This window comes from Chelonia mydas, chromosome 6 (genome assembly GCF_015237465.2).
Source record: "Chelonia mydas isolate rCheMyd1 chromosome 6, rCheMyd1.pri.v2, whole genome shotgun sequence".
Lineage (NCBI taxonomy): Eukaryota > Metazoa > Chordata > Testudines > Cheloniidae > Chelonia > Chelonia mydas.
Window position 1 is genome coordinate 45,142,089 of NC_051246.2, and position 18,065 is coordinate 45,160,153.

Below are 18,065 nucleotides of genomic sequence, written 5' to 3' on the forward strand. Positions count from 1 at the left end.
CTCCTACTCTCTCCTTGCCTCAGTTTGCCAATTTGTAAATGGTTATAGCACCTTTTAAGATGTTCTAGGACTTAATTAATGTTTGTACAGTGCATTAAGGGCCTTAGCTTTAAACAGTCAAAGAAGTGGAAAATATTATTAAAAAGTGTTTTAGATTTCCTGTGTTCATTGCTCGGTACATTGCTATTTACAAGTCTGGTAGAGGACCCAATTCCAGCTGTTGATGGAGCTGCTTGCATGAATAAGGATTACCCATATGAGTAAAGGTTGCAGAATTGGGCCTTATTTACAGACATTTTAATTTAATCTATCTTCCTTTAACCTTAAGAGTAGTTTCTTTTTAATTACCAACATGCTCTCACTAGAAATGCCTGAAGGAGGGCAATCTAGCCCCTTCATTTTAACTTACTAATTAGTTCTCTTTGAAATTATGTATAAACAAAGACAACTCAAATTATAGTAGGTTTGTGCAGCTTAGCTCTGAAAGAAGCTGAACTCCTTTTTTATGGCTTTAAATCCGGTTCAGTCCATCCACAAAAAGGCTGGAGTATTGCAAAACAGATGTAAGGGATTGTAGACACTAAGGAACTTTGCGGTGGGGGTGCAGAATCACATCGTGCTCATCAGTTGAATCATATGGACAGTGAGAAAGATGCAGCACATGATGTACTCAGAGATCGCACACAAACTGCTTAAACCACAGCTTATAATCCTCCCACAATGCGATATTTTTACCACTTTTAATGAAGCCGAGGCAGGTGTCTACAGCAATAATGCATGTCCATCTAAAGTTGGAACTTTGGTACAGATAAATAGCTGTGCTTGACGCACTAAACCATGACATACTGTATGTACTGTAATTAAAATACACTACTCCCTGAACATCTTATTGAAGAGGAAACACAAAAAGCTATAAAGATGCATATTGATTTGTGGAAAGCTACAAACTATTCTGAGAAGTGTTAAATTTGCTGAGTGGAATAAAATGGTCTAACGTACATTTAGCCTTTAAAGGATGCCTCTGGTTCTTCCTTTCGAGGTGCAGTTTTTTGGAGGAAAGTTTTGAGGGAAAGTTATTTTCCATCTCTCTTGGTGTTGGGATTCTAAACATGCTCCTGAATTAATTTGGGTCTTTAAAAAATATGAAATAAGTTAATATGCTCTAAAGCAATACAGCTTGTCAATCATCATGCTTTTTCTCAATATCTGCCCACTGACTTCCTCCTCCTACTTGCAGGCTCTCGAGACTTCTTGCTCTAAAACTATGTTTTCCTTAAGAGCTGCAGTGTTCAAATGGTATCATCAACAATCACAGGGACAGGTCTAATAAAACAGACTGGCACAGTGTGAATGGCAATAAAGGGCATAATGCTGTTTGTTCATTTTGTATCTATGTAGTTTTCTGCTAAAAACTCTTCCTGAAGTGTGCACATTTTCAGAAACGATACTAAATAATAGTACTCTCTTTCTCTTATACAGCACTTAGCTGGAGATCCTGATCCATTTTATAAAGGAAGAGAAATATCATTATAAAGATATATAATGTATATAAAATACTCTATTAAAGAAATTAGTGCTTTTTAAAAATCTTTGTTGCATGTGCATGCTAAGTCTTTTAAAATCAAGATTCAGGTTCAATAGCCTGCAAACTGAAAATTAGCAAAATGGTCTAGATTCACAAAGGCACTTAGGTGCCTAACTGCCACTCTAGGCCTCTACATTCAACATTTAGGCGCCAGTGGCATTCACAAAACCCCTCTCAGCAGCAGTCTGACCAATTTCAGAATGAAATGCCATGGATTATCCTCCGCTGACATAAACAGAATGTAGTGAGCCTCCAGTGTTCCCTAAGAATTCAGTTACCCAGGTGAAGAGGGAGTGACCTGGAGGAAATACGCAGTTGGTGTGGGAAGCTCATGGAAGCAACCAATCTAAAATGGAAGAACGAAGGGGAAATTATACCAGTGGGAATTCCCACAGAGTCCGGGTCCTGTGCAGGAAAACCAATGAGAAACAGCCTCTGGCTTCAGATACTATTGTCAGGCAAACCTAAAACTTTTCTAATCCCATTTATAGTAGGAAATGATGTTTGTTGTAAATGAAATGCAATAATCCAAGTGATAACATTTGATGATGGATACAGAAATTAAATAAAGTACAGCTCTATCTGCTCTCTTCTTCCACAGAGATGAAATTTTCATGTTAGTTTCACTCTAAGCTTAAACAGATGTAAAAATGCCAAATGATGCCATGGCTCTTTGTTTGTTAATATTTTTTAGCTAATTTTTTTCCCCTACACGGCTCACTTCCACCTAAGAGCTTGGAAATTCTGAACATTTCGACTCCCTCGACTAGATTTGTCATTATGTTCTAGCCTTTTTGTGCCACCTGCCTATTGCAAAGGGGCCGGAAAGCAGCCAGACGTGCCCAGTGGAAAATTCCTCCAGAGTGGGAGAGCTCTCAGCAAGCAAAAAGCTGGTATATCTTGGCTTTGGTGCAGCAGGCATAGCAGGGTGGCACTACAGTCCACTGTGTTCCAGATATTCTCAGCTGCCACATAGTCCCTTAAGTAATTTAGCAAGCTGGTGGTAATTAGTACAGTCTCCAAGCTGCTCTAACCTCTTCCAGGGCTCAGAGTGGCATAAATTCAGCCTTAGAATCAGGAAGCCACAAGCAGCCCCCTCATAACACTCCTGGAAGCTTGGTGGTACAGAGAATCTGGGCCACTATTACTCAGTGGAACCCTTCCAAAAAGGGCAGGCCTTGTCACTTGCACAGTAGGGCAGAGGCTTCAGACACTAAACCCATAGGTATCTAGGGATCCACAGAGACCCTGTTTCCCCTCGCTAGGTCCCTGCTTCTCCTGTCTCCCTCCAGCTCTCTTCCAGCACAGCCCACCGCAACTCCAGCCCTGACCAGCTATTCAGCCAGTGCTGCACATTTGCACGATGGCTTCCTAATGCAAACTGTTCTCATTCTGCTTGGGATGTTATTGAGATTATGAAACTCATTTGAAATTGAGCTGAATTAGATTTAAACCCAGGTCAGGAGAGGTGAAAGGCTAGCTAGTGACTTAAACCTCTGCCCCACTTAACTACCTGTTTGTCCCTCAGCAGAGATATAGTTTAAAATTGTTTTGAATTATATTTAAACTCAAATAAATAAAATATATTTTCCTGTAAATGAGTGCAAGTTTTGCCAATTAAACCCAAGTCTATTTTAAAGGGAAAAAGATCTTTAGCTCCCACCAACTGCTTGCTGGTCAATACTGACTCTTTTCCCACTAAAAGCAATTCTAATCATTCATGCTCTTGGTTTTCCCTGTATCATTTAGCTGTATGTTCCTCTTGTTAATATTTAAAGCCTTTTTCCCATATGCATTTGGACCAAAATACAAAACTAACTTTTCCATTTAAATAAAACCTTGTAAAAAAAAATCCTTATGTCCTTTGCATTGGGAGGGAACTTTACTAACATCACCGTTCACACTCCCAGAACCCCAACAAAGCTCTTAAAGCAACATCACACAGGATATAAATTTTTAAAAGGTTTAGCAAGGAGAAAAAGGTGTCTTTTCTTCACCATCCAATTATTTATAGATTATTGTCACAATCTGTCGAATTTTTTTAGCATTTTGTAGCTCTGTAAGCTATTTGAAGCTTGAGGTAAGCAGGATTTGGCCAGGACACTGAAGTTAACAACAGTTACTCCAGTGTACCATTATGAACCAATAAATGATACCGCTCATCCTGCCATCCTTGCACCTGTACAGATCGGACTGCAAGATTGAAGCAAATCAACATGTGTATATAGAGAATACTATGACGGAGTGGTGCAATATAAAGGTTTTACCTATAAGAGTTTTTGGATTGTGAACATTACCTGTCTGTTGCTTTTCCAGATGTGCTGTTTCCTAGTCATGCAGAAAAATGTCACCAGCAAGCACGAGTAAAGGTGTGAACTTTCCTCTCCACTGCAATGTACAATAAGCAGTCAGGAGGCCAGCTAGTTAGAAAGGAGGCTCAGTACAGACTGAGTCAGCTAAGACTTCTGGAAACTTCTACTTCACTCTCGGCATGCTCACAGGCTTAACTCAGGTAGTAGCATAGACAACCTCACACTAGCATGACATCATCTCATTAGCATAGCCTCTGTTTCACATTGATACCTTCAATTACATACTCTAACCCACTACAGAGCATTATGTCTACTCACAAAATGTCATTTACCTCAAGGAAGTAGGATCTTAATGTCCTAGTTGTGACTCTTTAAATGCAATTTCTCTCTTTTTCTTTCTTTTATTTAAAATAATAAAACCAATAAAAACATAAGAAAATGAAACGCAAAATTTCCATTAATGCAAAACTAAGGCTACATAATTAAACACACAAATGTTTGTGAATGCAAAAGTTTAATAACATTGACTCACCCTTATTGCACAACTCTACTGGAGGTGGGGAGCTGGTATAATTAAGTTTACCGCAGTCCCTTTCTTATAATGACTTTTATGGCCTCAGAATGTCCTGAAACATTCTCCTTTCTGGTTGCCATTTTCTGCATTTGGTTTGCAAATATTTTCCTTGAAAATTTTGAGTAAAATTTCTTCATCAATTTTTGAGTTACGCAAATATGTAAATCACCTCCCTACCAATGCTGGTAGAGCAACCCCATTCTATCTACATGTTTTATTGTTTATAAATTATTGTGAACTTTGAATGAAGTAAGATAATGGATCATGTCTGAAAATTCATGTGAGGGGGTATGTCAACTCATTCATGTAAAATTATCTGTATCAACATAACTATTTACATTAATCCTGGGAAAAAAAATTCTCAGTCTAATTCATGCAATTCAGTTCTAGCAAAGTTTGATTCCAGTTGGAGTTTTACCTGAGACAAGAGAAAGGGGTTTATTTAGGGTTTGCAATTCCCCCAGATTGCTATTATATTAATCTACCTTAATTCTCCCACCCCCAACAAATTCTGAAAATGCTCATTCTGACCTACCTATTTCCTTCACCTTAAATTTCAACAGTAAATTTTATGATAGGATCTATTGTGTAATGGAACTAAAAATTCATACTGAGAATATATAGCTTGTCAGACTCTCTTTTTGTAGTTGGTTGGTTTGTTTTCAAAAGGCTTTTTTTCCCAGTAACAATACCACCAAATCAGTTCCCTAAATAAACATTTAATGGTATAAAAGTTGAGCACTCTGCTGCAGAACAACAAATTTTGAAATGCCAATCAGTTCAGCTGGTTCTAAAAGGTGACTCATCTGCAGTTTTAACATCATTTAAATATTTTCCATCAATGCAAAGAGTCGGCCATAAAAGGTCAACCTAAAAAGTCATTTAGTTACCTATTCTAATGCTTCCTAGATTCCTGTAGTTCTTACTGTACAGCTGATACTGATATCTAACTTGAAAGAGTCTCTAATTTCTAGAAAAGCTGCTAAAATTTTATGCCTGGGAATCCATAATTTCATTTGATCAGTCAACTCTGTCATTCCCAACTATGCCAAATTTTGGGTATGATAATCCCACAAGCTATTCTAGTAATCACTATTTCATAAATAAGCTCAATAATAGGGACTAACTGCCTCAACAGATTTTTAATGAGAATTAGAACCTTTCACCTTTAGATTGCAGATTCTGATTAGTCCCAGTGCATTATAATGATCATGAGTCATTAGTTTCTGATGACTGGGAGCCATGCCTTGAGGTACAATATGATATTTCAATTGATGGATTGAGTCAAATTCCCAGCCAGTGGACAGATATCCTGATTATAAAAGCCACCAGGCCTCTTTCGCCTCTCACTTGCACTGGTTTTACACTGGTGTAACCTCACTGATTTCAATTTATTCCTAATTCACTCCAGTTTTAGAGCAGAATCAGCCTTACCATCTCTGTCACTAGTAGGTGGTGTGCTTGTTGGAAGACGAGGTATAGTGGTTAAGAAATGAATGAGTCTGAAGTTGACTTTTTCCCCACTTGAGACCGGGTTTGTGGCTAAGCTTCCACTCCTGACCTGTTCTTTTCTGCAGATAGAGACCTTCAGTGTCCAGGGATGCCAAACAGGCACTTTAATGAGCAAGAAAATTTGGTTTAAAAAGAAAAACAGGTAAGTTCCCTTGTTCCCAACAAGCTGTTAAATATGCCTTGTTTAGATGTGCTTTGTTTCCATGACCTTTTGGAGCCCTCTCCAGTAATGGTAAAAGAGCATGTGTGCAGAGGAAAAATGAAGAATATGAAGAGTTAAAGCTTTGAAGGGTAATTTATTGGTGGAATCCCAGAAAATAAATGAGTGAACTTCCACATCAGCCATGGCCAGACTTCCCATTATATGGCCTAAAATCAGCTCCATGAAGTAAGTTTCCAAGCAAGCTTTCCAGACTCTTGACTTGTAGCCCATATGATTATTACAGCTTGCCCCTCACATTGTGATGAAAAGTAAAATTAGACAGAAAATTGTTGTTGTATACATCTCATATAATCAAACTGCTGAGCCATTAATACTAGTCACACCCCCAAGAATAAAGTTATGTGAAGTACTTCAGTTACAAGCAAAGCTGAGGAAAACTTCCATAAAGAAACTTGAAAACAAATAGCTTCAGATTTCACTTTGAGTCTTGAAGAGGATGTAACTGCTCTTCTCCTTCTCCACATAACCACCACCATAACAGGCTGTAGTCATTTTCTTGCAGTGTCAGAAAAATTCTGTTGTCCTATGCCTTCATCTTCCTATCTCTTTGGGGGTAATCATCTGACCATTTCTCCTTCTCTTTGATTGGCTTACAACATAAGTCTGCTCCCCCAACATAGTTAAATGTCTTTGGTGATGTGACTGCCTTTTCATGCCCTCAACTCCCATGAAGCAGGAGTGGGACTGTATATACTGCTGTTAGTCCTACTGTTATTGACTACGTTTATCTCATTTTTAGGTCCTGGTGCACCCTGGAGTATGTGTGTGAATAGGAAAATCCAAGAGTATATGTGAGAGATTCATAGGAGTTTTCCTGGCGCTCTCTGCAGTGAGGGGATATTGTGATTGTATGACACAATTCACCCATTTTATTTCAGAGGCAGTCAATATCACTGGGTTTGCTGGGAGGCTCACCTGTAGCTTTCAAAGATTGATGAGAACCCAAAAACTCCAAGAAAACCATAGAACTTGCAAATCTGGGTGACTTCCACCTGCCTGGTTAGGTTTGGCAGGTCAGTGCAAACCAAAACAGGGGGCTCCACAAGTACAAATCAGAATGTTATCCTCAAAATAAAATCATCATATCACCTTGTTAGACTTTTAAAAAAATATTGTAGGATTCTTTTGCTGACTTCTGATACAGAGGCTCACTCATCAAGGAGACAGATGGCCTAATTCTGATCTCACTTACATCAGTTTAAATTAATAATAACTCCACAGATTTCAGTTGAGATACACAAATGTAAAACTGGTATAAATAAAATCCAAAGAAAAGGAGGAGGAAAATACAGTAATTTGTCCCAAACTGAGTATGAACATTGCTCCCTCTAATCCAGTATTTTGTCTCCTGCAATGGACAATACCTGATGCTTCAGAGGAAGTTAAAACCCCTCATTAATACACCTTGTTAATCATGCCATGCTGTATGTAGAGGACCTTTCCTTTCTTGACCCCTGTCATAATCAACGTATACCCTGATGCGTGAAATTTGTTTACACTCATCCTCAGCTTACAAAGCTCTAATTGTCATTAGTAGTCATAAAATTATCTAGGTCTTTTAAAATGCACCATAGCAGTTAAGCCTATGACCTCCTGTGACAGTGAATTCTACAGGTTGACTACATGCTGTTTGAACTAGTATATCTTTTTATTAGTGCTAAATTTATTGCTCTATAATTTAATTGACCATCTCCTTGTTCTGCTATGGAGGCATAAGGTAAAAAAAGGTAGGTTTGAGCAGTTTTCATTATGTCCTCCGTAATCAAATCCCCTCCAACCCATCTCTTTAATTCCAAGGCTAAATATTATAATTCCCACCTCTGTTTTTTTATCATATGGAACCAAGTCTTGCCATATTTGATCTAATCATCTTCATTGCACTTTGCTGGAGTTTTTCAATCTCTGCTTCAGGATAGAGTAGCCTCTCCTGAGCCGAGGCCCTACCTATACTGAAATACTTCAATGGACAATTTCTCACTGAAATCACACCTTGCAGCAGAAATGTGGTTTAGAATCTGACCTTTCCATATATATATAATTTCTAGCCCTTATGGTTGCAGAGAACCTCAAATATATGAACTGAGTGTAACCCAAAGCAATATCCTCTGCCTGTTTCTGCAGGAAGCCTGAAACTATAGCTTGGAAAGGTGTGTCCTGCCTATTCATCTCAGTCAGGGTTCTGAGAGCTCCACACTTCCATTGTTGTGTAATTTGGCATTTTCCCAGGATGCCCCAAAATTCAGTATCTATGCCATGAAAGCCACCATTTGCTGCAGCCAGAATTTTTAGTTTTTGTCCATCTTTCTGCTTAGCTGTGGCATGTTTACAGCAGCCTCCTGCTGTGCAGCTTTGCCAATAAGGAGACAAGGGGGAAGCAGGGCTCTCCTGGCAAAGCTCCACATCTCCTCCCACCATTACACACCCAGCCCCAGAAGAGGTCTCATGCAAATGAGCAAAGAAGAAAAGAGATGTAAATAAATAAAGAAAATAAGTTAGCCAAATTCCACCTTCTGAGACACCTGTACACTTCCTTTGACTTCAGTGAGGCTGTAGGAGTGTAAACAAGAGAAGAATTTGGATCTGCTGCCTAAGCATTTTCTGGTTTCCGTTAAAGAGGAAATCCATTCACTAACATTCCCTCTTTAATTTTCAACATAGTGTTCAGACCTGGCAGCTTCTCTGTAAAACTTAAAAGAAACTTCTCTGTGACCCAGGGCAACACCATAATGCAAATGAACGGTATTCTCATTTGGAATGGAAAGAAAATGACATCTACATTTCCCTTTCTGCCATCTTCCTTAGCACTTGACGATTACCTGTTCTGTTCATTCTCTTTGGGGCACCTGACACTGGCCACTGCCGGAAGACAGGATACTGGGCTAGATGGATCTTTGGTCTGACCCAGTATGGCAGTTCTTAAGTTCTTAGCTGTTCGCACTGGAGAGGATTTCTTACTCCCCGATTTTTTAAAAATGCAAAGCAATAACTGAGGCTAGTTTTGATCTGACCACTGTAATCAAGTGTAACTCTACTGAAGTCACTATAACAGTGCAAAACCAATTTTAATAAGATCAGAATTAAAACAAATAATAAACATAATAGGTGAAATTCTAACCTCAATTGAAGTCAATGGCAGTTTTGCTATTGAGATCAGTGGGGCCAGGAATTCACGCAATGAACTTGATCAATAAAGATTAAGTCACAAAAGTCAACAACTCTAATGCTGCAAACTTTGGGCTTTTTCTGAATTCAACTTTTATACAGTAAAACTTATTTGAGTATATGCCATTCATCTTTATTCATATTCTCTTAATGTCTTAAAAAATTTCAAAATTGTATCATAATAAAAGTTTTATATGCATAACATTTTATCCCTACTTTGAAATATTTCATTTCTATTTCTTTCTATTTCATTGTAAATTTGTATGACAAATATTTATTTTCTTGGATATTTTCATTCATCTGTTAAAATAATAATAAATATTATTCTGTGTGAATAATAATAAAAAGCTATACATTGTTTGTTTTTTCTTTATATTTAACACAGGCGAGAAGTTACTGGCCATACATTATTTGAGTTCAATATTGATTATATAAATACTTTGTAGGACAGAGTACTATGATGCAAATTTTGTGTTGGTCTAATACTCCAGCATGTTCTGTAGACCACTAATTAGAATTTATGAAAATGATACAGAATTGAAAAATGTTATCATATGTAATATTAGGTGTACCACATGTTTGCAAGAATAATATATGCTGTAAGAGTGGAAGAAAGAGGGACTTCAAAATGCAGTATAATAAAAAAAATGTGGATTTATGTAATAGTGTAAATTATTTACGAGGTCTGATTTTCCTGTCATTTATTTTGGTGTAAATAAGAAATAACTCCACTAATGTGAGTGCAGTAGCAGAGAAGTAAAAATGGTATAAGCGACCAGAATCTGGTCCACACTGTTCAGTTTTCAAATATAAGCACATCATGTGCATGGAAATAACAGGTATAACTCTGAGCATTATATGATGAGATGGACTTGAAGTGGACCATCAGATACAACATTTCCTTGAATCTCAGTTGTGTGTCTGGAGAATTTTCAGATTCAGATCTCCAGATCCAAACCTTATGTTATGGCTATTATTCCAAGATAGATCCAAAATTATAAGGGGCTATTTTCTTGATCCAGTTTGGAGATGAAGCAACTTGGAAGAAATCTCAGTAGAACAGCAAGCACTGTGAGATTTCCATCATTTTAAACCAAAATGTCACAGGAACTGCTCAGGAGATTTTAATTGTGTTTTATCTAACAAGCTACTCGAGGTGTCTTTCATCTTTCAACACAAACTTCAAGTCCTCCCCAAAATCTAATCCAGATTCCTATTGGTCCCTCTTTAATTAAGTAATGATGCTCTAAAGAACTCTGGACATTAGGCTTCACATCATTTCAAGAGAGCTAGACATTTTCTTATCTGCACTTTGGAAAAGAAAAAATGTCATATGCCCCTGAATTTCACTACATGACAAGTTAAGGATTATTACAGTGAAAGCACAGTGTTGGATGTGGTTATTAATTGGATGCTTGTCAGTTGGAAGGTGACAAACTTTACATTTTAAAGCTAAGAAATTAAGACTTTCTGAAGGAAAATGAGTAATTAATCACGTTATCTTTCGTCACTTGGACAAGGAAAGAGCAGAGTTCAGAGTAAAGAAGGCTGGAAAATAGTAATGAAGTTCATTCTGAGTTAATGATATACAGCATGTGTAATAACCCCGATTTAGAATATAAATATAATTGTGCTTTAGTTTATTGCCTCTACTGTCTATCAAATTCACATAATTTATTAGGGAGTATGTGGCAGGAATCTCTCTCCCTACTAAAAAAAATTAAGCCAATTACCTAGAGCATACAGAATTCTACTAGCTATACTTTGATAGCACAATTTCAAAACACAATTTAATATCACATCACCCAATAAATTACAGGCACTTAGATTCAGGGAAGTAAAGAAATTTCCCTTCTACCATGTTGGTTTATTGGCCCAAATCCTCAGCTGTGGCTAAGGAATACACAACACAGGTTAGGATGAGGAGTTGCAAAAGTATCTTTAAGCCTCCTTTGAGCTTCCTTAACTTTGGAGGGACTGTGCCCTGAGTCTAGGTCTACACTAAAGGTTTGGTCGACCCAGCTACATCGCTCAGGGGTGTGAAAAATCCACTGAGCAACATAGTTAAACCGACTTACTTCGCAGAGTAGAAAGTGCGTGGTCAACAAAATAATTCTTCCATTGATATAGCTACCACCTTTTAAGGAGGTGGATTAACTATAGTGATGGGAGTGATTTAGTTGGGGATTGGTCCTGCTTTGAGCAGGGAGTTGGACTAGATGACCTCCTAAGGTCCCTTCCAATCCTGATATTCTATGATTCTATGATAGTGAATGGCTACACTGAAACGCTATTGTGGCTCAGCTGCAGTGCTGAAGCAGTAGCAGTTTAAGTGTAGACATAGCCCGAGATAATCCATTGTCAAAAATTAGAGAAGCCCCAGGCTGCTTTAAATAATGCAGGTTGTCAACGGCCCTAAAAGGTCAGTGCAGAAAGCCTTGGCCACAGCATCCATTCCATCTGCAGAGTGACAGTGGTGGCTCTCCTTTTGCTGAGGTGATTCTACCATAGCTAGTCATGAAGGCTTCTGGGCCACTTTGTGCCAACAGTGCAGCAGAAGACAATCCAAATGCAGGTAGGAGTCTGGATCATTATCTGTGAAAAATTCTGTGGCAAAGTTAGAAGCTGAAAATTGCTGAGATGACAGTAATGAAGAGCAAGCAGTAATGAAGATCAAGTTCCTCTAGTTGTCTGTTATGTATCACAATAGGTATCATAGTTATATCACCATAGATATTTTATAACACGGCACATTGCCATAAAACTGCAGATCATCTGTTCATTGTTCAAGGACCCCTACTATGTGTCGATTACTACCAAATATCCTTGCTGTCAGTGTGTTTCAAGGTGCTTGAGCATTTGATCCTCCAATGAATCACTCCGGGTATGGACGGTGTCTTGCAGGTTGAGCAGGCAGGGATCAGGAAAGTCCTGGCCTTGACCACCTTTGTTGAAAACCGTTTTCAACAAAATCTAAAGACAGGAGCCATCATCTTGGATTTGACCACCGCCTCTGCCGCAGTTTGGCACAGAGGCCTTTTGTTTAAACTCTATTGAGTTGCCCCGCATTGGGTGGTTGAAGTAGTAGAGCTCTCTTTCTCCAAAAGAGGCAGTTTAGAGTACACACGGGCAACTTCTGTAGCTCTTGGAAGTGTCAGATCAACAGCCTTTCTGGTAGGATACTGTTCAATGTGTACATCAACGACTTGCCAGCTATGCTCTCGCACAAGTTTCTCTATGCTGACATCTGCTGCAGCTACCAAGCACAGTCCTTCTCAGAAATTAACAAGGTCTTGAATGATGATATGAAGTTCATGGCAGACTATTGTAGTCAGTGGCGCCTCTGGCTGAGCTTTTCCAAGACGGTTTCTAGAGAATTTCATCTGCATAATGCAAGTTTGAGCCACGAGTTAAACATTTTGCTCAACAGCCAATGTCCGCAGCATGATCCAAATCTGGTGTACCTCGGTGTAACGTTGGATAGGTCATTAACATACCACAACCACTTGAGGAAGACGGCAGCCAAAGTCAGCACTCGAAACAACCTTCTCAGAAAATTGGCCTGGTGTCTGAGCGACCGGACGCTGATCAGCTCTTGCCCTCTGCTATTCAATGGTGTCGCTCGTCTCAGACAAGGCTGGTCAATATAGAGCTTAACAAAGCTGTGCATATTATTACTGGAACTTTATTGGCAACTCTGTTGCCACGGCTACCGATACTTAGTAACATAGCACTGCCCCATATTCGCCCTGAGACCGCCTCTGTCATGCTGCTGGCCAAGATCCATGCAGATCTTGTGAGAATCCTGCCTTTGTACACAGACCTCTTCAACTACCTGCCAGTTCGCCTCTATATGCCCTTTAAGGTCATTTATGCCACCACAGGACATGAGGGTGGTATCCACTTGGCACAATGAGTGGTCAGTGATGACAGTCATTAATCACTCTCTCATCACTGATCCAGCCATCTGTCCACCAGGTTTTGATCTACCAAGGCACCTATGGTCATCTCTGAACCAGTTTAAAACAGGACAGGACAGCTGTGTGGCCAATCTCTTTAAATGGGGTTTTTCTAATGAACTGCGATGCAGCTGCAGTTAACTTCAGACTATGTCACATATCCTTCATGAGTACCCACTGACTTATTTTGACTGCGGGCTACTGGCTCTTCACCTGGCTGATGACGATGCTATCAAATGGCTGAGCACATTGCGTATACGCTGATATACTGGCCAGTTCACTGCAATGGGAAGACACTACTTAGAAAGAACAAACTAAACAAAAATTTGCTGAGTGTGACAATCTGTGATAAGTATTTGTATTAATTGCATATTTTGATCTGCGTCTTAGAAGTTATTTATGTGCATGATTTACAAGATTGTAGGCTAAACTAACAAAGGATGCTGAGGGGGTTACCCCCTACTTGATGATGTGGAAATCATGGTGAGTTAACCAAATCAGCTTTCAGTTCTTGAACATCCTCACCTACTGGTTAAACACAGCCATCAGGCCACTGATTACACCCCATTAAGGCCACATTGGTCTAGCCATCCAAACAATGGGGTTAGCCACCATGAGGGTTTGCTCCTTGATAACCAACCAGGAGAAACCCTGTCTGAAGCACTAGGAGGCTTCACATCTGGGCCCTGAAACAAAGAAAATGACAGAACAATTTGGAAATGGCTTCCTGTTTGAATGTGAAGGTCTCTCCTTTATTTATTAGGACACTTTCACTGACAAGGAGGCAGTGCAGATGTGACCAGGATAGGTCACAGAAGAATATAGGCTTGCTAAGAGCAGGTTGGTTGGTTCAGTCCTTTTCCTGTAACTTAAGAAAAAAGTCCCTTTAACTTAGCTTGTAGTGATGCATAAGGTTAAACAAAATGTGTGCAGTCAGTTGGCTGTATTAAAATAATTTTTCTCTAATGCTGTGTTCCAAATCCTAAATAAAAATACTTCACATGAAGGTTGTTGGTCAATATCATTGCTCATCGATTCCTGAAGGTGCCCCAACCAACCAAGATGGGCCTGCACTGTAATAATCGGTTAATATAAACAAGGTAGTGTAGCCCGGTACCAGTCTAAAAGTAGAAAAATTACGAGATTCCACCCCACAACAGGCAAGGGGAAGAGGCCAGACACCTAAAGGGCACTCAGAGAATAGAAAGGGGATCGAAGTACAGCTAGCCCCATAATCCTGCCTCTGACACAGACCTAGTATTTTAGAAAACAGTCACATCGCCTGAGAATTGCAATGGATTTAGCCCATTATTTTAAATCTGACTTTAGCAAGGTGAAAGATACCAAGCTGGAAGTTGACCTTGGCCATTTATTCACAGGAGATGATAATACACAAGAGCTGTTGTGTGACATGGAGACTTGTGCAACTGAAACTGGACTAAGACCACCAAATCATTTCACTAAGAGACCACATAGTCATCACACAGTAATAACTTTTGGCCACTATTCCAAACTAGGATGGATTTCAAGTAGTGATCTAAAGGTTAAACCCTTCATATCCCATTGGCTTCAAGCCATCCACTTCCCCAGTTTAGCTATTCTTTTAACAGATGTAAAGGCTTATTTTACTTTTTAACATTTATGGCATATTATGTTGAATCATTGTAGTAATTTCTATTTCTTTGGTGGGATGCCTAGAACCCCCTAGAAGGTGAGCACCAAATAAATTTTATTATATCCATAATTTTATGGTATAGCCCAATATAAAACCAAATGTTTATTAGCTAATGTAACTGAACATTCTCTACATTTTCACTGACGAACAGCACACATCTGTTTTGAAGTGCAACTATTCCTGAAATAGATACAGGTTATGGAAAACTCATAGTGCTACATGGCCTTCACACTTATAATCTCACCTGTGTGAATTTGCTCTTCTATTAGTGCCGAGATACAACACAGAATGTTGGAGACTATTGGATGAGTCATAGCCTGCTAGAGGACTCTTAACCGCCTTCGTGCTTTTTCGTTTCTCTAGTTACACTTGGTTACTTTGAGCCTGATCCCATTCTCACTTACACTAGTTCTATACCAGTTTAATCCCATTTACTTCAGGGGAGTAAATGAAAAGAGAATCAGGATCTGTACTTATTTTTATCATACTAAAATAGGTAAAAAGTTTTATGTACGGTTAAGGTAGAGTATATGGAAGCTTTAAGTTTGGCTCTTCTTCTGCCTGAGCAACAAACAGCACTGGCTTTTATGCTACTGACCATGCCTATTTTTCTAATTTCTTACTCATTTTCCAAGGGGTGTGCAACACTTTTGTTCACCATTCACTATCATAGGCTCTTATCCAGCGCTGCTGTTCTGCTCTGGGGTATAACTCTTGGTTGTAGTATTGTTGCATACACTGATCACATTTTTGTTTTCACAGTAATTTCCTTACCAGCTCCCATGTATGGAAGAACTTTTATGACATTTCTATCCCCTGTCATTGGTCTCATTTCACTTTAATTTGCCCCTCTCCCTGCTTGACTGCTGTTGGTTGTACATTGTTTATCTGCACGGTTTTGGAGCAATATGTTTTTGTTGCGCACATTGTAGAGGGGCCTGATTTGGCCATTTAAAAAGAGAGAGACAAATGTGCCTGTCTCATTCAGAGCAAAAGTAGCATTCTCCTTTGAAAACTGGAGAGACCAAAAAGCAAATGTTAAGATTATGAAGAGTGCAAGGGAAAAGGTCAGATGTCTGAATCATAAAGGAAAAGGAGTATGTGCACATGTGTGTAAGAGTCCCATTACCTCAACATAAAGAATTCTTAAGGCCTGTTCTTAAAGATGAGTCAACCAAATCAGACTTCAGGTCTTCCTGTGAAACTTTGCAAGCACCAATTACTTCTATGCACAATTTTTGCTCACTCTTGTGGCAAGTATCACTAAATGGTACTTCTTCATATGGTTTTATAATTTCTGCTTCCTAGCTATGTCAGTACTATGCCACACTACGGACTACGGAATGTGAATTGCAGAATGCACCAAACTGCTGCACGTTAGGTACCTTTTAGTTCATGCCAGCAGCATCCACATGAGGCAATTAGCATGCAACATTTTAGTGTGTTCTGCAATTTACACACGCCCTGTAGTCTGCACGGTGCAGACAAGCCCTTGGTGTACCAGCATGATTTTAGTCTTGGAAGACATGCTTGTTTGCTGTTGGCAGTTTTTTTTATAGGGCTGTGGCAAACAGTAAATGTTTTTTTTCCTCTGTCTTAATCTCTCCTGTTAGAGTTAATTCTTGAGGCAGACATGCTCCCTGGGAACTGACTTTGGTGGTTGAGCTGAGATCCCCTGAAAGTGATGACATGCTCATGTATAGCATACAGGCAATCAGTTTGAGGACTGATGCGTATATGCAAATAAAACAAGTTGCACCAAACATCATGTGACTGATTTCTCCATCAGCAGGAAGCAGACCTACAAAAGCTCCAACGTCTGCTACCACAACAATAAGGCAACATGTACTATCACTTGTGCACAATGATTATCCATTTACCTGCCACAAAACTATTTTTGCTGCATTTCTGCAAAATGTATGGATACAAGTGGGATTTGTATGTGCAAAATCAATAACTTCTGGACACAAGTAAGGGTGCCAAAAATTGTGAATTCAGATAAGTGTCTATGTAAGTGGAGGCCTTTTTTGAAGATGAGGCCCCAACTATTATTAAAGAGGACAATGGATATACCAGTAATGTAGAAGAAGGAGAGTAGAAGATATTGGAATAAAGCTTGGCAATGCTAAAATTGTCTATATTAGGAACAGTCAAATCAGTATCTGCAAGAAAATTGAAATGTTCTGGTAGCACTAGCTATTCTAAGAAACACAAACAATGCAATTTAAAGCAAATCTATTATCTAATAAACATACAGACATTTTGCCAAGAATAACAAATCCAGAAATATCCAAAAAGCTGCTTAACTGTTTATAGATGGTAAAAGCTATTTGGAGGGAGAGGAATAGGCCTGCATCCTCCTCTGCTTTACACTGGTTTATGCTGATGTAACTCCAGTAACTTCAGCTAAATAGTACTCCTAATCTCCATCTGCATGGAGAAGAATCAGGCTTTGAGTTTGAGTTGGTTGCTATTGGTCTGGCTGGTATTGCAGGCGTGAATTAATTATTTTTGGTATGTGTATCTAAGATGAAAAATAAGATCCATTTTAAATAAACCTGAATACATACATAACACCACATTTGTTATGTTCTTTGCTTCACAGCACTGAAGCTGTATCCCTTCCTTTCTCTTCCTTTCATTGAGGGTAGGCCTTATAGCATGGTTGCTAACCCACCAGGATTGTCCTGGAGTCTTCAGAAATCCAAGATTAATCTTTAATTAAAGATTATGTCATGTGATACCACGTCCAGGAATACGTCCAACCAAAATTGGCAACGCTGCCTTATAGAGATTATACAGTCAGTGAAATATTTTCTCTTTCCTTTAGACTGTTATGGATAAGAAAAGATATGCAAGTGTTTTAAAAATTTAAAAAATGACATTCAGGTTTTAAGCAAAGGTGCTGAGAAAGAAAAAGAAGGTTTCTTATTCAACATCAATTAACTTAAAGCTTATAGATTTATTTTGAATATCAGAGCTAACTAGGAAGTTCCTGGGTTGCTTCTGGAGATGGCTACTGGAATAGGGGAAGAATGGAAGCCAGATCGGGGCTAGGAAAAC